The 11,031-nt window shown below is 48.2% G+C and overlaps 1 pseudogene; it reads left to right on the top strand.

Annotated features, from left to right (window-relative positions):
- Positions 1 to 354: 354 nt before the first annotated feature.
- LOC115312111 lies at positions 355 to 1,086 on the top strand (annotated as a pseudogene).
- Positions 1,087 to 11,031: the final 9,945 nt, after the last annotated feature.

The raw sequence follows: 11,031 nt of genomic DNA, 5'->3' as shown, positions 1-11,031 counted from the left end.
ACAGATTGGGGAATCGTTGAAAAGGTAAAAGCTGTCTGTACCGATAACGCCCGCAACATCTGTCTTGGGGTGGAGAGAGCAAACTTTCAGAGTCTGAAGTGCGCAGCTCACACGCTTCAGCTGTGCGTCCACAAGGCGCTCAGCGTGACGGGTGTGGAGCGACTGCTAGCCGCCTGTCGTCGTACTGTGGGTCACTTTAAGCGCAGTTCGAACAACCAGGCCGTCCTTTCAAAACATGCCGCTGAACTCGGAGCACCTAAGAAGAAGCTTCAGCAGGACATCGCAACACGGTGGAACAGTACGTACATAATGATATGCAGCCTGCTTGAACTGAAGGAGCCTTTGCGCCGCTCCATGGAGGACAGCAGTACCATTAAATCGTCGATTCCCCACCTCACAGACGTCTATTGGGACATGTTGGAGCAGCTTCGGGAAGTTTTGAAGCCCCTGCTCGACATTACTGAGCTCCTTGGAGGGGACAAGTACGTTACTCGGTCTGTACTTATTCCAGCCTTAAAACTGCTAAAGAATAAAATGAAGACGAATGACTGTGACCCTGCCTTCATCTGCCGCTTCAAGGCCATGCTGGTGGACTCTATCGATGAGAGGCTTCGCGCGTGGCCGCAATACAACGACTATGAACTGGCAACGTGTCTCGATCCTCGTTTCAAGAGCCTCGCATGAATCGAAAAAGATCGCCGCGAACTTGTGTGGGAAAGGCTTTCCCAGCTAACACATGCGTCTTCGGACGATTCTACTGATCTAACGCCCAAGAAAAAAAGAAAATACGTTTTCTCGGAGGAAAATGAAGAGCCCACCATCTCCTGCCAAGTGTCGCTTTATCGATCGATGGCCGAGGTGACGGACGATGAACTGGACCCACTACAGTGGTGGCGAGCTCAGGGCTCCCTGTTTCCTCAAATTGTGCCAATTGTGAAGAGTGTGATGTGTGTCCCAGTCACCTCAACGCCCTGCGAGCGTCTGTTCAGCGCAGCAGGGATGATCGTCAACAAACAAAGAAACTCGCTCCTGCCGGAAAATGTCAACAAACTTCTTTGCCTCCGCAGCTGGGGTTGTGATCTGTGAGTGCGTTACATCAACGTTTATTCTCAATCAAGTTTGAATATATGCGCCGTTTATCATACAATAAAACATATTGTAAGGACAAAATGTCTACTTTTGCTTTTTACTAAAGTCAACCGATTAATCGATTAATTAATCGATTAAAGGGTAGCGATTAATCGGGTTAAAATTTTTAATCGACGCCCAGCCCTAATAATAATATAATAATATGTTTTATTTTCCGTCAGAAGTGTATGACGGAGGGAGACCGAAGAAAAGAGCTGCATGATGCAGCTTGACAGGTCCTCGGCCCCCCATCCTTACATTTGGCAGCAGTGGCACAGAAAACAAAACAAAAAAAGAGAAAAATTCACGTAAAAGAATGTTCACAGAAAAATAATACATACACGCAAAGCACAGTTCAAATCAACAAAGTAAGGTAATACATTTATGTTAGTATTGTCCAAAAGGTAAATATTATACATTTGCTACACACTCATATTAGAAGAAAATAATGCTCGAAGGTCTTTAAATGACATGGTAAGAGGGTGGATGTTTTCGGTGTGGAGAAGGTTAAGTAGTCTAGGTAGTGTACATGATGTCATTTGCTCGCCATATGTTGTTTTGTATTTTTGTAGCATCCAGTACTCCGTGTTACGGGTGGGATATGCGGTCATTCTTGGTGTTAGGGACACAAGTTCCAGAAATTTTTGAGCATTCTTTTCTACGTGTGATTTATAGGTTATACACAGTCAATATTGATAGAGACACATTACAGGCATCAGACTCAGGCTTTGAAAAAGAGGCGCACTAGGATGGTCATATGGAACACTAGAAATGTTTCTTAAAACCTTTTTTTGAAGGACAAGTATTTTATTTAAATTAGCATTTGTTGTATTTCCCCAGACTAGATGGCAATAGTTCAGATGGGAAAGAAATAATGAATTATAAATTAGTAATTTTACATGTTTTGACAAAATATGGCGGTGACGGTACATCGCGCCAACCACGCGTCACAGCTTTATCAATACATAATTCATATGCTCGTCCCATCTCATTCGATCTGTGAAAATGACACCAAGCGTTTTAAAACTAGAAATAACTTCTATTATTTTTGAATTTAGGATAATATTGCTGGTAATATTATCATTCTTGTTTCTTGGACGAAATAAGATTGCTTTTGTTTTGCTCTCATTAATTTTTAAGGAATTAGAACTACTCCAGGTAACCAGGTTCTTGAGAGTTTTATTTGCTTTAATTACTAATTCGTCGCAGCAGTTGCTTGAAAAAAATAAGCTCGTGTCGTCAGCATAGATTATATATTTAATATCTGGGTTTACGTTTACAATATCATTCACATACAGGTTAAACAAAAAAGGTCCCAAGATACTCCCCTCTGGAACACCGGATAATATTGGTTTCACATCAGAACAGAAGCCGTTAATGTGAACATATTGTTTTCGATGCGATAGGTATGACGTAATTAAAGTTGAGGCATAACCACGAAATCCGTATAATTCCAGCCTTCTGATTAATAGATTGTGATTTAAATGATCGAATGCTTTGCTGAAGTCGATCAAAATTCCGAGTGTCATCTTTTTATCTTCAAAACTGCGCAAAATGTAATCTTTTTGTTTTAAAAGTGCAAGTTCTGTAGATCGGTTTTTGCGAAATCCAAATTGTGACGAAGTGATTATATCATGCTTATCAGAAAAATTCACTAGGCGTGAATGCAGAATTTTTTCTAGCCCTTTCGAAAAGACTGATAATATTGAAATCGGCCTGTAGTTGCCTATGTCATTCCTATCACCCTTTTTATACAAAACACTGACCTTTGCAATCTGCATTCTTTTGGGAAATACCCCGTGCTGTAAGCACAAATTAAAGATATGGGTCAAAACGGGAGATATGAGATCTATAACATACTTTATGGGACTTATCTGCAGGTCGTCGGAGTCGCAACTTGTACTGTTTTTTAGCGATTGAAATGTCCGCGTCACTTCCATTTCTACAGCAGGCTCAAGAAAGATCGAGCTTACATTTCCACGCTGAATATATGCGCAAGCGTTTTCGTTAGGGGTTTCTCTAGCTAAGTTTACAAAATAATCATTAAAGGCATTTGCTAGTGGTCGTTCTGTTAATTCTATGCCATTAAGATAAAGTTTTTCAATTTCCTTTTTACCGTGGGAACGGTTTAAAACGTTGTTTAGTTTTTTCCATGTCACGTCAGTTCGCATTACAGAAGACATAAAGTAATTGCTAAAATACCTTGCTCTAGCATTCTTTAGTTCTTTTGTAAGTCTATTACGGTATATTTTAAAAGTTTTAAGGTTTCCAGGGTCCCTTGTTACAATGAATAGTTTATATAAAGCATTTATTTTATTAATTTTTATTCGAAGTTCCTGAGATACCCAGGGCTTGCGACTCTTTTTCGACAACCTAACAGGCCTATTGGGAAAATACTCTTTATATGTGCGCTGAAATTTGTTTAAGAAGAAGTTGTACGCTTCATCAGCGTCTAGTTCATCGTAAACATCATTCCAGTCGAGCTCTGAAAGTTTTGATCTGAATTCACAAATGCTGCTTTCTGTAATATTCTGAAAGGATCCACGAAATCGGTTCCTCGTAGTTTTGGCTTTTTTTTTTCTCCACAGAAAGAAATATACCCTGATGGTCACTGATGGCCGTGCTAATTATCCCCGAGTTTAGATTAGCTAAGTCAAAATTTGTTATAAATAAGTCGAGTAATGTTGAGGATTCTGTCGTGATTCGCGTAGGCGATGTAATTACGTTTATACAACCACTACTGTTTAGTAACAGTTCTAGTTGTATTTTATTAGGTGTATCCTGCAGCATGTTAAGATTAAGATCGCCTCACAAAATAATATCATATCCATTCTCGGTTGCAAATCTAAAGCAAGTTTCTAAAAAATGAAATAAAGATACCACGTTTCCATCCGGCGGCCTATAGATTACGGAGATAGTTTTATCAACCAGCAAGGACAGCACTTCGTAATCTTGACTGACACATGAGTAATCTTCTATTTTTTCACCACACATATTATTTCTCAGCATTAATGACACCCCCCCCCCCCGCGTCCAATTGTTCTGTTCAAATAGTATCCATTATAATCCGGTAGACTGAAAACGTCACTTTCATTAGAATACCACGTTTCCGTAAACATAATAACATCAAATAAAAAATTGAATTCGTCAAAGAGGAGACCAAGCTCAACAGTTTTATTTCGAGCAGATCGCGTATTTAAATGAAAACAATTGAACGATTTGCAGTGGTCTTTTTCAAGGTGAGCCTTCAACTCAGAAGCAGTAAACAGGTTTTGTTCTGACATAAGTACGTTAACGATACGCAACTGGCAGGAACAGTAGCATAGTTCACCTCAAGTTTTGCAAGTCCACCTCGCATTTCACAAGAATCACTCTTTCTCCGTCCCTCCGCCTCAGAAAAATTTGTCCATTTCGGTGCCATGAATACCGGTAGCCATTTTCCTTCGCCCATTCCTTTGCTGCTGAAAGCAGAGCACGGTCTTGTCTTGTCATGTTCTCGAGGATATAACAGTCCTCATCTGTGTGATTAAGTTTCCTTCTTTTGTCAAGCCACTGATCGCGTGTGGCCTGTCTTGCGAAACGAACGATTATACAAGGTACTTTATCGGGTCGAGCTGGCAATCTGTGCAAGGCTGCAATATCAGTTTCTGCTAGTGCGGGCACCTCCACTTTTTCTGCCACCAGGTTCAGCTTTCCCAGCAAAACTTCATGCTCAGAAACCGGGATTCCATGCACTTCAAGGTTCATTTTTCTGGTTTGCCACTCTAGCGCATTCATGTCTTGGGCGATCTGTTGCACATTTGTCTCTCTTTCGCGGTTTTCAATACTTGTTACTCTGTTTTTCAAACTTTTTATGTCACCGTCGCGCTGACGCATGTGCTTGAGAACTTCATCATATTTTGCCGGCATCATGCTTACAGACTGTTCAAGAGCCGTGACAGACTTTTTTGACCCCATTAGAAACTCTAGTTTTTCGTTTATGCCAACGAGTATGGTGGTCACGTCGATCTCGTCTGGCTTTTATTTTGGCTCTGGCTTGCTTTGGCTGCTCCTTAACTTGGCTGTTCTACACGTTTGGCAGCGCCACGAATTATGCCAAGAAGCACCTTTTGTTTTAAATGTCGATTCGGAGACACCGGAACAAGCTCCCAGGTGATAAGAATGAGTGCATTCTGTGCATTGCATTACATTATCCTTGTCATACGGCTCATCACAACACACACAACCGTCAGCCATACCACAAGACACTTCTATTAGCTGAAAACAGCGCTGTGATATAACTGCACAAAAAGACTGGATTGAAAGCTCAGAAATTTACAACGTGGCAGCAGCAGCAGCAGAAAAAAAAACAGCTCAGTTGAACACGAAATGTAATAGTAAGCAGTGATATTCAACCTGGAATGTATATAGGTAGATTTAGTCTTGCGTTCCCTCTGCCGCCACCGCTGCCAATGCGCCGAGTCGTTGGAGCGCAGTCCTTTTTATCGGCGGTCCCCATGCGGCGTGTTGTTCGTTGTGTCCAGGGCTGGATGGAAACTGCAGCGTTGTTGTCGTCACACACGTGCCCTCAGTCGATGAAAAGCAGCCTGCAAACTGCAGCGTCGCTGTCGTCCAACACCAGCCCTCAGTCGATGAAAAGCGGCCTGGAATGTATATAGGTAGATTTAGTCTTGCGTTCCTTCTGCCGCCACCGCTGCCAATGTGCCGAGTCGTTGGAGCGCAGACCTTTTTATCGGCGGTCCCCTTGCGGCGTGTTGTTCGTTGTGTCCAGGGCTGGATGGAAACTGCAGCGTTGTTGTCGTCCAACACGTGCCCTCAGTCGATGAAAAGCAGCCTGCAAACTGCAGCGTCGCTGTCGTCCTACACCAGCCCTCAGTCGATGAAAAGCGGCCTGGAATGTATATAGGTAGATTTAGTCTTGCGTTCCTTCTGCCGCCACCGCTGCCAATGCGCCGAGTCGTTGGAGCGCAGTCCTTTTTATCGGCGGTCCCCTTGCGGCGTGTTGTTCGTTGTGTCCAGGGCTGGATGGAAACTGCAGCGTTGTTGTCGTCACACACGTGCCCTCAGTCGATGAAAAGCAGCCTGCAAACTGCAGCGTCGCTGTCGTCCAACACCAGCCCTCAGTCGATGAAAAGCGGCCTGGAATGTATATAGGTAGATTTAGTCTTGCGTTCCTTCTGCCGCCACCGCTGCCAATGTGCCGAGTCGTTGGAGCGCAGACCTTTTTATCGGCGGTCCCCTTGCGGCGTGTTGTTCGTTGTGTCCAGGGCTGGATGGAAACTGCAGCGTTGTTGTCGTCCAACACGTGCCCTCAGTCGATGAAAAGCAGCCTGCAAACTGCAGCGTCGCTGTCGTCCAACACCAGCCCTCAGTCGATGAAAAGCGGCCTGGAATGTATATAGGTAGATTTAGTCTTGCGTTCCTTCTGCCGCCACCGCTGCCAATGCGCCGAGTCGTTGGAGCGCAGTCCTTTTTATCGGCGGTCCCCTTGCGGCGTGTTGTTCGTTGTGTCCACGGCTGGATGGAAACTGCAGCGTTGTTGTCGTCCAACACGTGCCCTCAGTCGATGAAAAGCAGCCTGCAAACTGCAGCGTCGCTGTCGTCCAACACCAGCCCTCAGTCGATGAAAAGCGGCCTGGAATGTATATAGGTAGATTTAGTCTTGCGTTCCTTCTGCCGCCACCGCTGCCAATGTGCCGAGTCGTTGGAGCGCAGTCCTTTTTATCGGCGGTCCCCTTGCGGCGTGTTGTTCGTTGTGTCCAGGGCTGGATGGAAACTGCAGCGTTGTTGTCGTCCAACACGTGCCCTCAGTCGATGAAAAGCAGCCTGCAAACTGCAGCGTCGCTGTCGTCCAACACCAGCCCTCAGTCGATGAAAAGCGGCCTGGAATGTATATACGTAGATTTAGTCTTGCGTTCCTTCTGCCGCCACCGCTGCCAATGTGCCGAGTCGTTGGAGCGCAGTCCTTTTTATCGGCGGTCCCCTTGCGGCGTGTTGTTCGTTGTGTCCAGGGCTGGATGGAAACTGCAGCGTTGTTGTCGTCCAACACGTGCCCTCAGTCGATGAAAAGCAGCCTGCAAACTGCAGCGTCGCTGTCGTCCAACACCAGCCCTCAGTCGATGAAAAGCGGCCTGGAATGTATATAGGTAGATTTAGTCTTGCGTTCCTTCTGCCGCCACCGCTGCCAATGTGCCGAGTCGTTGGAGCGCAGTCCTTTTTATCGGCGGTCCCCTTGGGGCGTGTTGTTCGTTGTGTCCAGGGCTGGATGGAAACTGCAGCGTTGTTGTCGTCCAACACGTGCCCTCAGTCGATGAAAAGCAGCCTGCAAACTGCAGCGTCGCTGTCGTCCAACACCAGCCCTCAGTCGATGAAAAGCGGCCTGGAATGTATATAGGTAGATTTAGTCTTGCGTTCCTTCTGCCGCCACAGCTACCAATGTGCCGAGTCATTGGAGCGCAGTCCTTTTTATCGGCGGTCCCCTTGCGGCGTGTTGTTCGTTGTGTCCAGGGCTGGATGGAAACTGCAGCGTTGTTGTCGTCCAACACGTGCCCTCAGTCGATGAAAAGCAGCCTGCAAACTGCAGCGTCGCTGTCGTCCAACACCAGCCCTCAGTCGATGAAACGCGGCCTGGAATGTATATAGGTAGATTTAGTCTTGCGTTCCTTCTGCCGCCACCACTGCCAATGTGCCGAGTCGTTGGAGCGCAGTCCTTTTTATCGGCGGTCCCCTTGCGGCGTGTTGTTCGTTGTGTCCAGGGCTGGATGGAAACTGCAGCGTTGTTGTCGTCCAACACGTGCCCTCAGTCGATGAAAAGCAGCCTGCAAACTGCAGCGTCACTGTCGTCCAACACCAGCCCTCAGTCGATCAAAAGCGGCCTGGAATGTATATAGGTAGATTTAGTCTTGCGTTCCTTCTGCCGCCACCGCTGCCAATGTGCCGAGTCGTTGGAGCGCAGTCCTTTTTATCGGCGGTCCCCTTGCGGCGTGTTGTTCGTTGTGTCCAGGGCTGGATGGAAACTGCAGCGTTGTTGTCGTCCAACACGTGCCCTCAGTCGATGAAAAGCAGCCTGCAAACTGCAGCGTCGCTGTCGTCCAACACCAGCCCTCAGTCGATGAAAAGCGGCCTGGAATGTATATAGGTAGATTTAGTCTTGCGTTCCTTCTGCCGCCACCGCTGCCAATGTGCCGAGTCGTTGGAGCGCAATCCTTTTTATCGGCGGTCCCCTTGCGGCGTGTTGTTCGTTGTGTCCAGGGCTGGATGGAAACTGCAGCGTTGTTGTCGTCCAACACGTGCCCTCAGTCGATGAAAAGCAGCCTGCAAACTGCAGCGTCGCTGTCGTCCAACACCAGCCCTCAGTCGATGAAAAGCGGCCTGGAATGTATATAGGTAGATTTAGTCTTGCGTTCCTTCTGCCGCCACCGCTGCCAATGTGCCGAGTCGTTGGAGCGCAGTCCTTTTTATCGGCGGTCCCCTTGCGGCGTGTTGTTCGTTGTGTCCAGGGCTGGCTGGAAACTGCAGCGTTGTTGTCGTCCAACACGTGCCCTCAGTCGATGAAAAGCAGCCTGCAAACTGCAGCGTCGCTGTCGTCCAACACCAGCCCTCAGTCGATGAAAAGCGGCCTGGAATGTATATAGGTAGATTTAGTCTTGCGTTCCCTCTGCCGCCACCGCTGCCAATGCGCCGAGTCGTTGGAGCGCAGTCCTTTTTATCGGCGGTCCCTTTGCAGCATGTTGTTCGTTGTGTCCTGGGCTGGATGGAAACTGCAGCGTTGTTGTCGTCCAACACGTGCCCTCAGTCCATGAAAAGCAGCCTGGAATGTATATAGGTAGATTTAGTCTTGCGTTCCTTCTGCCGCCACCGCTGCCAATGTGCCGAGTCGTTGGAGCGCAGTCCTTTTTATCGGCGGTCCACTTGCGGCGTGTTGTTCGTTGTGTCCAGGGCTGGATGGAAACTGCAGCGTTGTTGTCGTCCAACACGTGCCCTCAGTCGATGAAAAGCAGCTTGGAATGTATATAGGTAGATTTAGTCTTGCGTTCCTTCTGCCGCCACCGCTGCCAATGTGCCGAGTCGTTGGAGCGCAGTCCTTTTTATCGGCGGTCCCCTTGCGCCGTGTTGTTCGTTGTGTCCAGGGCTGGATGGAAACTGCAGCGTTGTTGTCGTCCAACACGTGCCCTCAGTCGATGAAAAGCAGCCTGCAAACTGCAGCGTCGCTGTCGTCCAACACCAGCCCTCAGTCGATGAAAAGTGGCCTGGAATGTATATAGGTAGATTTAGTCTTGCGTTCCCTCTGCCGCCACCGCTGCCAATGCGCCGAGTCGTTGGAGCGCAGTCCTTTTTATCGGCGGTCCCCTTGCGGCGTGTTGTTCGTTTTGTCCAGGGCTGGATAGAAACTGCAGCGTTGTTGTCGTCCAACACGTGCCCTCAGTCGATGAAAAGCAGCCTGGAATGTATATAGGTAGATTTAGACTTGCGTTCCTTCTGCCGCCACCGCTGCCAATGTGCCGAGTCGTTGGAGCGCAGTCCTTTTTATCGGCGGTCCCCTTGCGGCGTGTTGTTCGTTGTGTCCAGGGCTGGATGGAAACTGCAGCGTTGTTGTCGTGCAACACCAGCCCTCAGTCGATGAAAAGCGGCCTGGAATGTATATAGGTAGATTTAGTCTTGCGTTCCCTCTGCCGCCACCGCTGCCAATGCGCCGAGTCGTTGGAGCGCAGTCCTTTTTATCGGCGGTCTCCTTGCGGCGTGTTGTTCGTTGTGTCCAGGGCTGGATGGAAACTGCAGCGTTGTTGTCGTCCAACACGTGCCCTCAGTCGATGAAAAGCAGCCTGCAAACTGCAGCGTCGCTGTCGTCCAACACCAGCCCTCAGTCGATGAAAAGCGGCCTGGAATGTATATAGGTAGATTTAGTCTTGCGTTCCCTCTCCCGCCACCGCTGCCAATGTGCCGAGTCGTTGGAGCGCAGTCCTTTTTATCGGCGGTCCCCTTGCGGCGTGTTGTTCGTTGTGTCCAGGGCTGGATGGAAACTGCAGCGTTGCTGTCGTCCAACACGTGCCCTCAGTCGATGAAAAGCAGCCTGGAATGTATATAGGTAGATTTAGTCTTGCGTTCCTTCTGCCGCCACCGCTGCCAATGTGCCGAGTCGTTGGAGCGCAGTCCTTTTTATCGGCGGTCCCCTTGCGGCGTGTTGTTCGTTGTGTCCAGGGCTGGATGGAAACTGCAGCGTTGTTGTCGTCCAACACGTGCCCTCAGTCGATGAAAAGCAGCCTGGAATGTATATAGGTAGATTTAGTCTTGCGTTCCTTCTGCCGCCACCGCTGCCAATGTGCCGAGTCGTTGGAGCGCAGTCCTTTTTATCGGCGGTCCCCTTGCGGCGTGTTGTTCGTTGTGTCCAGGGCTGGATGGAAACTGCAGCATTGTTGTCGTTTAACACGTGCCCTCAGTCGATGAAAAGCAGCCTGGAATGTATATAGGTAGATTTAGTCTTGCGTTCCCTCTGCCGCCACCGCTGCCAATGTGCCGAGTCGTTGGAGCGCAGTCCTTTTTATCGGCGGTCCCCTTGCGGCGTGTTGTTCGTTGTGTCCAGAGCTGGATGGAAACTGCAGCGTTGTTGCCGTCCAACACGTGCCCTCAGTCGATGAAAAGCAGCCTGGAATGTATATAGGTAGATTTAGTCTTGCGTTCCCTCTGCCGCCACCGCTGCCAATGTGCCGAGTCGTTGGAGCGCAGTCCTTTTTATCGGCGGTCCCCTTGCGGCGTGTTGTTCGTTGTGTCCAGGGCTGGATGGAAACTGCAGCGTTGTTGTCGTCCAACACGTGCCCTCAGTCGATGAAAAGCAGCCTGGAATGTATATAGGTAGATTTAGTCTTGCGTTCCTTCTGCCGCCACCGCTGCCAATGTGCCGAGTCG

The sequence above is a fragment of the Ixodes scapularis genome, unplaced genomic scaffold, assembly GCF_016920785.2.
Source record: "Ixodes scapularis isolate PalLabHiFi unplaced genomic scaffold, ASM1692078v2 PGA_scaffold5__190_contigs__length_132052651, whole genome shotgun sequence".
In the NCBI taxonomy this organism is placed as follows: Eukaryota; Metazoa; Arthropoda; class Arachnida; order Ixodida; family Ixodidae; genus Ixodes; species Ixodes scapularis.
Note: the sequence above shows the minus strand (reverse complement) of the source record. Positions and strands in the feature narration are given on the sequence as shown.